The 14,492-nt window shown below is 42.0% G+C and overlaps 1 protein-coding gene and 1 long non-coding RNA gene across 6 annotated transcripts in view; one reads left to right on the top strand and one right to left on the bottom strand.

The window, feature by feature from the left end:
• Nucleotides 1-866, bottom strand: part of DYNC1I1 (dynein cytoplasmic 1 intermediate chain 1) — a 308,734-nt gene extending 307,868 nt beyond the window's left edge. For 2 of the 5 annotated variants that reach the window (XM_041727418.1, XM_041727421.1), the window contains exon 1: nt 692-861. The gene's annotated coding sequence lies outside the window, so the exon portion shown is untranslated. Of the gene's footprint in view, nt 1-691 lie in introns of all 5 variants that reach the window. The other 3 variants (XM_041727422.1, XM_041727417.1, XM_041727419.1) reach the window with 3 other exon arrangements.
• Nucleotides 867-1,050: 184 nt separating this feature from the next.
• The window catches only part of LOC121474518, a 57,693-nt gene continuing 44,251 nt past the window's right edge, over nt 1,051-14,492 (top strand). The window contains exons 1-2 of the long non-coding RNA XR_005983422.1: nt 1,051-1,185; nt 4,532-4,654. This is a non-coding gene — a long non-coding RNA (uncharacterized LOC121474518). The remainder of the gene's footprint in view (nt 1,186-4,531; nt 4,655-14,492) is intronic.

Here is a 14,492-nt window from a genome sequence, read left to right as displayed (position 1 = left end):
GTGCTGCCAGGATCTCTGCCCTCACGATGACGACGCACAGATTTCTGCGGCCCGAGCGGTTCCGGAGCGCGAGGGGGGGAAGGAGCCCACGCGGCTGGGAGGGTGTTTGCCACAACACATCCCCCAACCACACTTTTTCGCAGCAGCGGGGGAAACTGGCATCTTCTTGCGCGAGTGTTTAATTAATGCCCTGCTGGGAGTGCATGCGCCCCCTCCACCGGGCGGGCAGCAGCAGCATCCAAGAGCTTTGCAGACAGCTCAAATGTGATCAAACGGCATCCTGGCCCTTTCCCTCCGCAGCGCCCCCTCCCCCCGGGGCCGTCAGCTGGTGGCCCAGGGGGTGCGCATCTCCCCGCCGCCTGCCTTCCGCGGCTGCCCCGGACCCGACCGAGGCGGGGCGCAGCGGGACGCCCCTCCCAGCCCACGAGGTGGGCGACAGGGTGATGACACCACGACCCCTCCTCCTCTGCCCTGCGCCCCTGGGCTCCGCCGCGGGAGCTGCAGCCGGGGGCCGCCGCTGGGGGGCTCTGGCCGCCGCAGGGCGCAGGGCGCAGGGCGCACGCCCGAGCCTGGGGAGGGGGCCGAGCCCCGCTGCTGCGCCGCTGCGGCGCGGGCGACCCGGGGGCGCGGAGGGTCGAGGAGGGGGCGGAGGAGCGGCCCGCAGAGCGCGACCCCCCCCCGCCCCGGTTACCTGGACGCGCTGGGCGGCGGCGGAGCGCGGCGGCTGCAGCCGGGGTGTGCGGGGCCGAGGCTCGAGCGGCTCCGGGGCGCGGGCCGGGCGCGCGCAGGATGTGCTGTCTCACGCTGCGCCCGCCGCTCGGCTCGCGCTCCGCGGGGACCGGCCCCTCCTCCCTCCCGGCGAGCCTGACACTGACAGCTCCCTGCGAGCCCCGGGCTGCGGGCTGGCCCCGCCCCCGGCCCACGCCCCACGCCCCGCGCCCCGCGCCCTCCACGCCCCGCGCGCCTCCCGCGGGGGGGCCGGCTCGCGGCTCGGCGGGTCTCGCAGGGAGGGGGTGGCGCCGGCCCGACGGCTGCGGGCTGCGGGGACCGGGCGGGGGTGTCGATCGGGCTGCCTCGGTGCAGGACCCACCTAAGGTGCTGCGAACAGAAGAGCGTCAGTGTTTGGGGAGCTGCCGCTGACACTCCGACATTGAGCAACTTTCACTCCCAGACAACTACTTTAAGGTCAGTGTAAGTAGAACCTGAGAAAGCTCAGATCTCTCTGCCACACACAGAGACAGAGGTCTGATTTGTTCCTATTCCTCCCCCCCCCAGAGGAAAAAGATTTATCTATATCTGTATCTATATCTATATCTATATCTATATCTATCTAGCTTGCTTCTAAGAATCCTGGCTTTTAAAAATCTGGGTGACCATTCTTGAACTCCCCCAAAGCTTACTGTAACAGCTAAGTTTAGAGACCCAGAAATGGAGCTTGGGATTCTAATCAACGCAGGATTGGCATCATTTTGTACGTTTTTCATTGTGCTTTTTGAGTATCTGCGGGATCACTGTCCACATTAGCATGGAAGTTACTGGAGGGCAATTTACTATCTAATTCACTGCCGTATCCCCAATACCTACAAGAGTGGTTTCTTTTTCTTTTCTTTTTTTTTTTTTTTTAAAGATTTTATTCATTTATTCACGACAGAGAGAGAGAGAGGAAGAAGCAGGCTCCCTGCAGGGAGCCCGACGTGGGACTCCATCCCGGGTCTCCAGGATCACTCCCGGGGCCAAAGGCGGCCCTAAACCACTGGGCTACCGGGGCAGCCCCTTACAATAGTGTTTGATGCATAATAGATGTTCAGTAACTATTTACGAATTTATTTAATCGACTACGACAGTAATTTCAAAATAAAAATAGTAATTTCAGAATAAAAATAGATGTGATTGTAAATATAATGTCATACTTTTCTATAAAATGGTCACCCTTTTTCCAATTTTTCCAATTTTGCCTTCCTGGCAAACTATTGTGACCATATTATAGCTAAAAATGAGACAAGTGAAATGTTTTTAGATGAAGGAATTCAAGATATTTCAGAGAAAAAAATTATGAAACAAATACTTGCCACTGCTGTGTATTGGATATTTAATAGATGTCAAACTCTACTTACATACATTTTTCATTAGCATTGTGTAGTAGGTAAAATGTCATACCTATAGTTCAAGGAATAGGTCTCAAAGAAGTTAACTAGCTTGCCCAAGTTCCCCAGGTACTGCGTGATCCAGCTGGAATTGGAAGCCCTGTCCACCTGACTTCACTGCTTATACATTACCAACTAGTATTACTATCTCCCCAGTATGGGAGTTGTTGTGTGCCCACTACCTGCAAAGCATTGTGCTAGGAGCTTAAGGTGGTATAAAAACGAGGAGAACATTATCTCTTTTCACAAAGAGTTAAAATTCAATTGAAGGTAAAAGTGAGGGGGGGTTAACATATAATTAAAGGCAAACAATAAGAAAATGGCCAAAGCGATGCAGTATGCTAAGAGAGTTCTGATAAGAGCTCATCTGGTTAGGCTGGGGGAGATGGTGGGAGATAAGTAACATTATAAATATGGATGATATCTGAAATGGATGGATAGGGCTTTTAACAGTAGAAATGAAGAGGGAGGTATTTTCAGGCATGAACAAAGCTCCAGAGAAGAGAAAGCACATGTACTCAGCAAATGTTGACTGATCCAACTTTTTGGAATCTGGCAGATTCATGGGGGAGCAGACTGAGACTTAAGGAAGGCTGAAAAGGAGATAGTGGAGTCCCACCAATACAGATGTTTGAGCAGGAAATGACACTTGGGAAGAGTCATCTGGGAGTTTCTATGAATAGGGGATTGGAACAAGCAAAGGCTAATTCAAAATTCATTACAAGAATCTAGGCCGAGATTAAGAAGGCCTGAATTTGTCAAGTTGTATTCATCATGAATGGCTTATACTATATCCCCAGCACAATTTTTTTTAAAAGGTAGTTATAATTATTTTCATTATAATGTGTCCAGGCATAGTATAGATATTGGGCATAAGACTGGAAATAAATAAGAAATGCCTGATCTCTATATTCCAGAAATGCAAAATCTAATGAAAAGACACGACTGGTTTTAATAGTAAACAGACTAAAAGAAGTAGAATAATCAAAGACATTTGCCATGAGAGATCAAGAAGGGGAACATGCATTACAATTGGGGATCCTTGTGATCTGCGAAGGCTTGTTGAAGAGGTCTAGGTGTATATGTATAATTTTTTTTAAAAAAATCTTTATTTTTTAAATGAGAACGGCTTTATTTTTTTATATTTTTTATATTTTATTTATTTATTCATGAGAGACAAGGGAGAGAGAGGCAGAGACACAGGCAGAGGGAGAAGCAAGCTCTATGCAGTGAGCCTGACATGGTACTCGATCCCAGGTCTCCAGGATCAGGCCCTGGGCCGAAGGCAGCGCTAAACCGCTGAGCCACCCAGGCTGCCCATGTATATGTATAATTAAATACAAATTTTGACAATGTGCATTTGAGGATGGGGTTAGACAGCAGGCATAGACTTTACTTTTAGTGATAGATCTTTTTTTAGGGCATTCTGGGTAAATAAAAAATTTGTGCAGAAAGTACAGTGTTTCCCTATACCTTGTACAAATTATAAACTACTCATCGCAAATATGCCTGTTTTACCTCTTAATCAACTTAATGCTCCAAAATTTGAAAGAATGGCTCCAAGAAAGAGTTAAATGGCTACTGCAAAACATGCTGAGCAAATTTCTACTTGCTAGTCTTTAAGAGGTTGCTCTAGAGCCCTCCAGAGAGACAGTGGTGTGGCCCAATTCCCCTACTCTGGAATCAGGCTGTGTGTGAACTTAAGTCTGCTGCATACTGGTTTTGTATATTTGCACACATACTGGTTTTGTATATTTGCACACATTACTAGACTCCTCTGAGACTCAACTCTCCTAGAAGTCAGAAGGCGAAAATAATGATACTTGTCACCTGTGATATTTCAATGAGTTAATCCATGTGAAGCACTTGGCACAGCCCCTAGCATATCATTGGAAACATTCAATAAATGTTAGTTCCAGTTTGCTATTATTGAATTGGGTCTGCATGAAAAGACCTAGAGCTTTGTACTCTCTAAATTCAGTGTCCAATCTGTGACATAACCAGACTCCAGGGACTACTCAGACATTGGGGCACTACCAGCCTTCAAGACAGAGACTCTTCTGCCTTTATGCACCTGTCGTTCATCAGTGCTAGATACAAATGTGGCCCTATAGTTGGCTCCCTTGTCTAACTTACTTTCCTAGAGCCCCATCTCACCCTGGTTCTTTTGTTTTTTAAGATTTTTAATTTATTTGTTCATGAGAGAGAGAGAAAGAGAGAGGCAGAGATACAAAGGGAGAGGGAGAAGCAGGCTCCTCACAAGGAGCCCGATGTGGGACTCCATCCCAGATCTCTGGATCACAGCCCGAGCTAAAGGCAGACGCTCAACTGCTGAGCCACCCAGGCTTCCCCCTCACCCTAGTTCTAACAACATTCTTATATATCAGGTCTCATCTGCCTGAGAATCTTCTCTGAACGTTATTCTTGAGTCCATCATGTCTTAGTTGAAAGAAAGAAAACTGAAGATTAACCTCAGTGGTCCAAAGGCTCTAAGACCACAAAAAAGAAATGTGAGTCATCGATTCAGCTTTTGAAACTGTAAGGTAACCAAAGGGGGGAGGGAAATGCTTGAAAATATTCTCCAGTTAATGCTCTACATTGTGCTCACAATAAAAACCTGTAAAGAAAATAATTTAAAACCACTGCCAAATGTCACATATGGTTTTGTATGGGATATATATATCAGATGAGCTATGTTTTATGTATTTTTCTATTATATGACTAGAGTTGGTCAGTTTGTGCCAAATAAAAACAGTAAAAGATGTCCAGAAGCAGATGCATTATTAGTATTTGAAGATTTATTAGAAATTGAAGAATGACTTATGAAGAAATCAATGATTCCAGTGTCTAAAGCAACTCCTGCTTTTTGTCTTCTGGACACTTCATTACAAGATGTTGCCTATGTTTTTATATAATAGGAATGAAGAATCTACAATAAGTAAATACGCATAAAATATGCTTTTGGAAAAATGAATTCAGAGATATCTGTTGTATACTTTTAGATTTTTCGAAATGCTTTTTGGGCAACTTCGAAATGCAACTTCACTTATACTGTTATTACCTGTATTTGTCATGTAATTGTGCTATAATCACTATATTTCCACCCCCTTCACTTTTGCCTTCTTGTGTCTTTCCCTCTCCCTCCTCCTTACATTTCCTTCCATCAGCTCTTCTTTAAAGGATACTGCTAAACCAAAATATTCTGTTTTAACAACCCATTAAAAAAAAAAAAAATGCATGGGTGGGCAGCCGGGTAGCTCAGTGGTTTAGCGCCACCTTGAGCCCAGGGTGTGATCCTGGAGACCTGGGATCAAGTCCCAAGTCAGGCTCCCTGCATGGAGCCTGCTTCCCCCTCTGCCTGTGTCTCTGCTTCTCTCTCTCTCTAATAAATAAATAAATAAATAAATAAATAAATAAACAAACAAAAAATGCATGGGGATTTACCCCAAAGATACAGATGCAGTGAAACGCCGGGACACCTGCACCCCAATGTTAATAGCAGCAATGTCCACAATAGCCAAACTGTGGAAGGAGCCTCAGTGTCCATGGAAAGATGAATGGATAAAGAAGATGTGGTCTATGTATACAATGGAATATTCCTCAGCCATTAGAAACGACAAATACCCACCATTTGCCCTGACGTGGATGGAACTGGAGGGTATTATGCTGAGTAAAATAAGTCAATCACAGAAGGACAAACATTATATGATCTCATTCACTTGGGGAATATAAAAAAATAGTGAAAGGGAATAGAAGGGAAAGGAGTGAAAATATCAGTGAGGGTGACAAAACATGAGAGACCTAACTCTGGGAAACGAACAAGGGGTAGTGGAAAGGGAGGTGGGAGAGGGGTTGGGGTGACGGGGTGACTGGGTGATGGGCACTGACGGGGGCACTTGGTGGGATGAGCACTGGGTGTTATACATATGTTGGCAAATTGAACTCCAATTAAAAAATAAATTAAAAAATGCAACTGTGAAAGTATCTATATAGCAAAAATAAAAATCTTTAGATCTTAAAAACATCATTTTAAGCACTTAAATTTATGGATACAACTCCAGTGACTATAAAACATACATTATTTATGTTGCTTTAAATTCACTTTCCATCAGTGTCTAAATATAAATCTTTATTTTTACCAGCTGTGAAATCAATGTATATTTCTTTGTGTTCTGTCTCCTTACTTGTTTATTCAAATATATACAATAAACCTACCTTTAAAGGAACCACACTTTGGGTAAATTATTGTTCTAGATTATTTCCTAGAAACAGTATTTTATGGTTCTTGTAACCACTCCTCAGAAAGCTTGTTCCTAAATCCTAATAGCTCCATCTGCCGTAGCTCTCCTAACACTTTCAAAAAATTGTAAGTCCAATTTATTTATTTTTAAGTAAGTAAATAAATATTTATTGGCCCTGTTTGTGTGCCTTAACCAGCAAATCTGAGCATTTTTCTTTATGGTGCTTCATTATTAATTATTTCTCATATGCTAACTCTTAATATCATTTGACTATTTGAAAAATGAAACCTAAATTGTATATTTTAGAAAACAAATTTTTTTAAAGCTGTCTCTTTTTTTAAATATTTTTATTTTTACTTATTAATGAGAGACACACACAGAGAGAGAAAGAGAATGCAGCAGAGACACAGGCAGAGGGAGAAGCAGGCTCCACGCAGGGAGCCTGGCTTGGAACTCGATTCCGGGTCTCCAGGATCAGGCCCTGGACTGAAGGCGGCGCTAAACCGCTGAGCCACCCAGGCTGCCCTAGAAAACAAATTTTATATATTATTGTTTCTCACTTCTTTTTTTCTTCTACTTAATTATAGAGTAATACTTTAAGAAGAATTATAAAACTACCTGTTTAAATTAACACAACTTTCTAGTACTACTGGAATGTATAAATCAGAGATATTACATTGAGGTCAAGAATACAGGCTCTCGAGTCCAGCATACCTGGATTAACTGGTTCCTGTGATTCACTAGCTGTGTGATTCTGCACAAATTGCTTAAACTACTCTAGCTTCAATATATCTTCATCTGTAAAATGGGCATAATAGTGCCCATGCCCATCTCTTAGGACTGTAATAAGGACTAAATGAGATAATACTTGTAAAGAACTTGGTATAGTGATTGGCACCAAGTCAATACTAAATGAATGTTAAACATTGTTATGATGTGGATATCCACAGCAAAAAGACTGAAACATTGTGCAAAATGTTCATGCTGGCCATTTTGAGTGATTTGACCATGGATTTTTTGTCTTTTGAGTCTACACTTATTTTCTAACTGCTCTCTGATGAATACCCATTATGTGTGCCAACAGCTTGTTAGATATGAGGGATATTCCAGTAAGAGCACTGAGTCACTTAAAAACAATGTGTTATAAGCTTCTTCCTTTTGAAACCCCCTAACCATACACTCAATCTTATCACTTGGCACTGGTTATGATATACATTGTAGACATCAGAAACAAGAAGCTGTAGATGGATGAAGTGCTGAACCTCCTTGGTAAAAGAGGAGTCAGTATAAGGATGAGAGTCAGGATAAATGAAGATGATTGTGCCCTCTCACTTCTTGGATAAATACCAAGTATCATGCTCTCTTCTCCCTGCACACCACTTCCAGCACATACCACTTAGGTAGTTATTGTGCCACTCTGGTTCCATTGAGATGCAATGAGCCATGAAGGAATCCCTCCCCAGGGATCTTATAATGATATGCTACAGTGTTCTCTGGAACTGGAAATATATACTGCCTCTGTCTATCCTCCAGGGAGGTGCCCTTCACGTGATCCAGTGATGAATGGATAGAGCTATGGGGCCAGCAGTGCCCGAGTGACCTCCAGGTCCTGGTTCTCCGCATTTGCTAAGTATTCAAGTGAAATACCTTGCGGAGGATACGTTGAATGAGGCCATCGAGAGGGCATAACCACCTGTTGACCAGCAAACTGGACCCAGCAATCAGAGACTTCTCATGCCACCCCTCAACCCCATCCTGGGAATGTAGTTCTACCACTGTCCTTACAGTGGGAACCATTTTCAAGGACACAGCCTGAGAGAGGAATGTGTTATTAGACTATCTAGATATGCGACTGAAGCCCATTAAGACCTCTATATAAACTTTTAAGATTCTGGCAGGTGGGCATGGAGATCTACTCCCCTTGTGGCTGCTCCAGACAAGTGTCCAGTGTAAGTCCCTTAACGTAGAAAAACTGCCACCTATTGGTTCTTATTTTTGGTCTCTTCTTGCCTTATGTGTACAGGGGCTAGTTTGCAAACCAGCAGGGTAATATAATTCACATTATTGACCAGGTGATTTCTAAAAATATGGCCTAACTATCAAATATAAGTTTAATTCATTTATGGGAAGACAGTGAAAGAAAGAGATCATCATTCGCTTTAGGTTTTTATCAGGAAAGCAGGCAGCCCTGGTGGCTCAGCAGTTTAGTGCCTGCCTTCAGCCCAGGGTGTGATCCTGGGGTCCCGGCATCGAGTCCCACGTCGGGCTCCCTGCATGGAGCCTGCTTCTCCCTCTGCCTGTGTCTCTGCCTCTCTCTGTGTGTGTCTCTCATGAATAAATAAAATCTTAAAAAAAAAGTTTTTATCAGGAAAGTCAATGAGCACATGAGAAAGCCTTCAATGCTTTGAATGCTCGCCTATAAGAACAAGATCTTAAGATTTACCTGGACCAATTTTTTGCCTCTTGCATTTGTTTACCATATTTTGCCATATTTCCAAATTGACATTGTAGATTGAACTTTTTATTATTCGCAAATATATGTATTTAAATTTTGAATACTGATCTGGAGCTGACAAAGCATGAATCATGAATATTTTAAAAGTTAGCTGTATGTCCATTTGTTGTTAGGCCTCCAGGTAATTTTTTGCTTTGCTTTTCTCACTGTGTATGAAGTGATTTATTTATTTATTTTTAAAGATCTTATTTATTTCTTCATGAGAGACACAGAAATAGAGGCAAAGATACAGGCAAAGGGAGAAGCAGCCTCCCTGTGGGGAGCACGATGCAGGACTTGGTCCCAGGACCCCAGGATCACAACCTGAGCCAAAGGCAGATGCTCAACCACTGAGTCACCCAGGCGCCCCCCTATCAATTTCTAAGATTGCTTTGAATGGCCATTTTTATGGTCTGACACTACTGCACAAGGCGAAGACTATCTGTAGCTGGGAACAGTGCCTATACAGGGAAAATTAGTTTTATTTTTTTAAAAGATTTTATTTATGTATTCATGAGAGACACAGGGAGAGAGGCAGAGACATAGGCAGAGGGAGAAGCAGGCTTCCAGTGGGGAGCCCAATGCAGGACTTGGTCCCAGGACCCCAGGATCATGCCCTGAGCCGAAGGCGGATGCTCAACCACTGAGCCACCTAGGAGTCCCTGTATGAAGTGATTTAATGGCAGTAGTGAATAAGGGCCGCCTGGGTGGCTCAGTCAGTTGAGCACCCTATTCTTGGCTCCAGCTCATGTCGTATCTCCGGATTGTGGGATCAAGCCCCAGGCTGGGCTCTGGATTCTGGGCTCTGAGTTCAATACAGAGTCTGAGATTTTCTCTCCTCCCATTGCCACTCCTCTCTCTTGCACACACTCTCTAAATGAATACATTTTTTAAAAGTTTTAAAAATAACAGTGAATATAAATAAACTTTTTTCAGTCTTTTTAAAGTTCAATTTAATTTTTCATCTTTTGTTAGTAAATTATATTTAACAGTTTCTTTTTCACATATCTTTCCTTATTTGGGTTTTAGGTTATGGGCTAAAAGTAATAAAAGATAAAATATAAGCTGTCTGGAGCTACTGTATATCTTTCATTACTCTGACATCCTTCATATTACATCATCATTTTTTTTAAATTTTTATTTATTTATGATAGTCACACACACACAGAGAGAGGGGCAGAGACATAGGCAGAGGGAGAAGCAGGCTCCATGCACCGGGAGCCCGACGTGGGATTCGATCCCCAGTCTCCAGGATCGCGCCCTAGGCCAAAAGCAGGTCCTAAACCGCTGCGCCACCCAGGGATCCCTGCATCATCATTTTTAAGTCAAGCTTTCTCCCTCCCTAAAGACTCATGTTGATGGAAATAAGTTGCCAAATTGCTGAACTGTTCAAGTAGTTTTTTAACATTCCAATTTGTCAAATGTAAATAAGGTCATACAAGGTCATGTTAAATGGAATGATGAATCACTATGAAGAGTCTGAAAAAAATTTTTTAGCAATAAAAGTTACAAATGTGTATTTGAGAAAAATCCTTTTGAAACATTTCAGGGCAACAGATTAATAAAAATCCATGTTTTGTTCAACAAATAAGAATATATTTCCTGTTTCATTTCTATGGTGGAGTGGAGGGAAAGGAAGAGAGAAAGACCTAAAGTTACAGAGAAGCAGAAATAAAGCAAAAGAAAAAAATCAGGGCTATGAGACAGGGCATCAGTAAACTTTGAGACTAGGCCTAACACAAAGTGAAATATTCCTGTTGTTATTTCAAACAATTTTGTTCCTTGAATCAATTTTAATTGACTTACTAACAGTTTAAAAATGTTTCCCTCTCTTCTTGGAAGCGTATGGTTTACTTTTCTTTTCTTTTCTTTTTTTTTTTTTTTTTTTTTACTTTTATTTTCAACCACTAAGGTTTATTGTTTAAGGATATATTTTCCTATGGAATTTTGAGAATTTTATGTATGCATGAAGGGCGAACTTAAGGGTTGACACATTCACTCAACACCTAAAACATATCCTATTCATGACTTTACTAGATACATAGCCTCGGTGGCTCTTTGCATTTTATGCTCTTTAAATTACCTTTTGCATGTGTGTGAAATGGCCACCTAATTCCGCAGTGCCTAAAGTCAGAATCAGAATATGTTTTTCGAGCCATTTCCTCCAAATAAAATACAAATTTTTGTCATACAAATATTTTATCAGGTATAATTTATGTATGGACATTGTTCAAGGCAGGAAAAATAGGAGAAATCAGTATTTTAACGACCATTCACAGTTTGCCAACCATTCCTTAAGCCTTCGGATAGCCTGTAAATGAGGATGATAGATTGGCAGGACAAGAGAGCAAGGGAGGCCTTTTTTAAATTATTGCTTATAACATCATTGTCAAGGCAATATCAGTGTACTTTATGCTTAGTGGATATGATCCATCCACATTTATACCTCAAGTGTTGGAGAAATGAGAGGGTTTTGAAAGAAGAAAAGCATAGGATTTGGCTTTCACGAATGACAATTTTGCCACTCTTGTCGAAGTATGCTCTTCTATTATAACAACTGATACCCATCAAATAATTTTCAAACACCTGCTAATGTGCTGAGCACCAGAAATTGCAGCTTCCTACTATGTGCAAGGCTCTTCCCCATCTTCTATATCATTATCATCATCCTGATGGTTGACACACAGCAAAGTAGAGACTCGGGGAGGTTAGTAACTTGCTCAAGCTGTCACAGTTTATAAAGAGTAAAGCCAGGCCCCTACAATAGGATGTTTGATGCCGGAACCCAAGTGCTTCACTTGCTATACAAACACTGTGTATCTTCCTTTGGGATTTCATTTAGTCTACTATGACCAGCTTTGCATAGACTTCTCAGAATTAAAATTTGGGCTAGGATACCTAAGTCAGATAACATTTACTTGACCTTGGGCAAGTTACTTAACTTCTCTGCTTTGGATTCTTCATTTGTAAAATGAGGATGTTGATAACACCTACCTGTTGGAGGAGGTCATTGAAAGGAAAGACTGCCGGTTGACCTTCAAGCTCACTGAGAGGAAATGACTGCCAGTTGACCCTCAAGCTGGACCCAGGCAATAGGAGGCCTCTCACCCCGTCCCCTGTCCTTGGAATGTACATTCTGTCTTCTGTTCTCAACCAGAGCTGTTTCAGGGACATAGCAATAAGAAAGCAATGTGTTGTTGAGCCCTTCTGGATGGTATACATGACCAAACCCAGTTAAGGCTTCCATAAAAACTTTTCAGATTCTGGCAGGTGGGCATGGAGATATACTTGTCTTGTGGCTGCTCCAGATGAATTTTGTGCATAAGTTCCCTTGCTTTTTAAACCTGTCACCTATGCATCTGGAGTGGCCTGCCTGTCTCTTTGGTCTTTCCCTACCCTCTAGATATGAGTTTCAGAAGTCACCCAGGAAGCTTCCAAGTTTGGGAACCAATACCACCCTCACTGGATTGCCCTGAGAATTAAATGAGTCAGCATAGGTAAAACATTAGAAAAATGTCACATACATAGAACTATTATTAAATCTTGTGAACTATTTATTATTTAGTATTGTATTCTTATTGATTTTTAGTTTTCCAGGAGTATTTTGTTTTTGCATTTGCTTTTGTTTTAAGGTGAGGACGAGCAGAGGGAAAAGGAGAGAGAGAGAGAGAGAGAGAGAATCAAGCAGGCTCCACACTGGGTGCCCAGCTCGATCTCATGACCCTGAGATCAAGACCTGAGCTGATCAAGAGTTGGATGCTTAACTGACTGAGCCACCCAGGTGCCCCTGTTTTGTTTTTGTTGTTTTTAAAGATTCTATTTATTTTAAAGAGAGAGTACAAATTGGGGAAAAGGGGAGGGAAGAAGAGAGAGAGAATCCCAAGCAGACCCTATGCTGAGTGCCAAGCCCAACGTGGGGCTGGATCCCAGGACCTTGAACCAAAATCAAGATTAGGCTGTGGCTAGGTTTCTTTCTACCCCTGTAGGGAGCTGTCCTTTGTCCTTTGCTTCAGAACCTGAACCATTCACTCCGTCTCCAACAACGCCCCACCTTTTTCTTGGTGCTTCTCTGTATCACATTAATTAGGTCCAACAAGCTTATATTTTACCAGCTCAAAATTTAAATCTGTGCAAGAGGCCTGGCCTCCTCCCCTTGGTGGGGTGGTAGTTATACCATCCCTATGTAAGGTTGAGGATTCTTGGCCCCCATGTCACTCTCATCTTGCTCCTTTTAACCATCTTCTAACTTCTCACACAAAAATGAAAAGATTTCTTTCTTGGCTTTACTAGAAGTATGTCGATTTGGTCAAGGATATTGGTGTCCCCTGCTCCCTATCAGCTTCCTCAGAGGTAGGAGGTTTCCACCTGATATACAGTGTTTCAGTCTTTATTTGGTAACATGGATTCTCATCTGTTTCCTATCAGGGCTCCCTTCGAGTGTCAGGTATCCTATCTGAGATCATGGTACTCTCCTTGGGTGACTAGGCCGTTGTTTTCAGTGTTACATAGTTCTACAGCAGCAGGCAGCCTCTAAGCCTCTCAGATTTTTATTTTATTTTAGTTGTGTATGGGAATCAAATTATTATTTTATTTCCTTGTCATAAACAGAGTTTGAAGGAAAGCTGGCACAACTGTAGGGAACTGACAATAAAGTGATAAGTAAGATAAACAGCAAACAGCTTCTTAGTGGCATTGTGTTTGTGAACCAGGGAAATATGAGTTTGTCCTCTTTCTGGATGGAGAGAGTGGATTTGAGACTCTTTTTGGATGATGGAGTTTGGCCTTAGATTTTTGGGTAACCCAAAAATTAGAAGATAGTTTAAAGTATTTCACTCCTTCTAAATGTACCATGATTTGTTTTGTGGCCCAGCATATGGTCTAGCTCTGTAAATTCCACCTGCACTTGAAAGTAATGCATATTTTGCATTAAGAATAAGAGTGGTAACTTCTAAGCTTTTTACACATCACAGCTGAAACTAGAAGTCTCAAGAAGTTAAAATAAAAACCTGTAAAGTAAACCCAAAGAAGCACAGGAAGGAAATAATAAAAATAGGAGAAGAAATCAATGAAGTTTCACCCCTCCAATAGCAAAAAATCAACAAAAGAAAAAGTTGATTTGTTGAAAATTGATATCTAACAAGACTAATCAGGAAAAGAGAGAATGCACAAATATAAAAATATTAAAAATATCAGAGCTGAGAAGGGTAAATCTCACCAGAGATTTTCCAGGCATTAAAAGTAAATAACAGTATATTAAGATATTATAAAATAAGATATTTTATGCCAATAAATATGAAAATGTAGATGATAGGGTTATATTTCTACAAAACAACATTTGTTAAAATCTACAGAAAGGGGTGCCTGGGTGGCCTAATCAGTTAAGCATCTGATTCTTGGTTTTGGCTTAGGTCATGATCTCAGGGTGCTGAGATCAAGCCCTACTTTGGCTCCATGCTGAGTGTGGAGTCTGCTTGGGAGTCTTTCGCTCTCCCTCTGCCTCTCCCCACTGCCCTCTTGCTCTCTCTCTCAAATAAATAAATCTTTTAAAAAGTCTACAGAAAAATAGGTATTGAAATGGACCAATAATTGTCAAATATTCATAATTTCTATAAT

The sequence above is a fragment of the Vulpes lagopus genome, chromosome 13 (genome assembly GCF_018345385.1).
Source record: "Vulpes lagopus strain Blue_001 chromosome 13, ASM1834538v1, whole genome shotgun sequence".
Classification (NCBI taxonomy): Eukaryota; Metazoa; Chordata; class Mammalia; order Carnivora; family Canidae; genus Vulpes; species Vulpes lagopus.
This window is presented reverse-complemented; position numbering and strand designations above follow the sequence as displayed.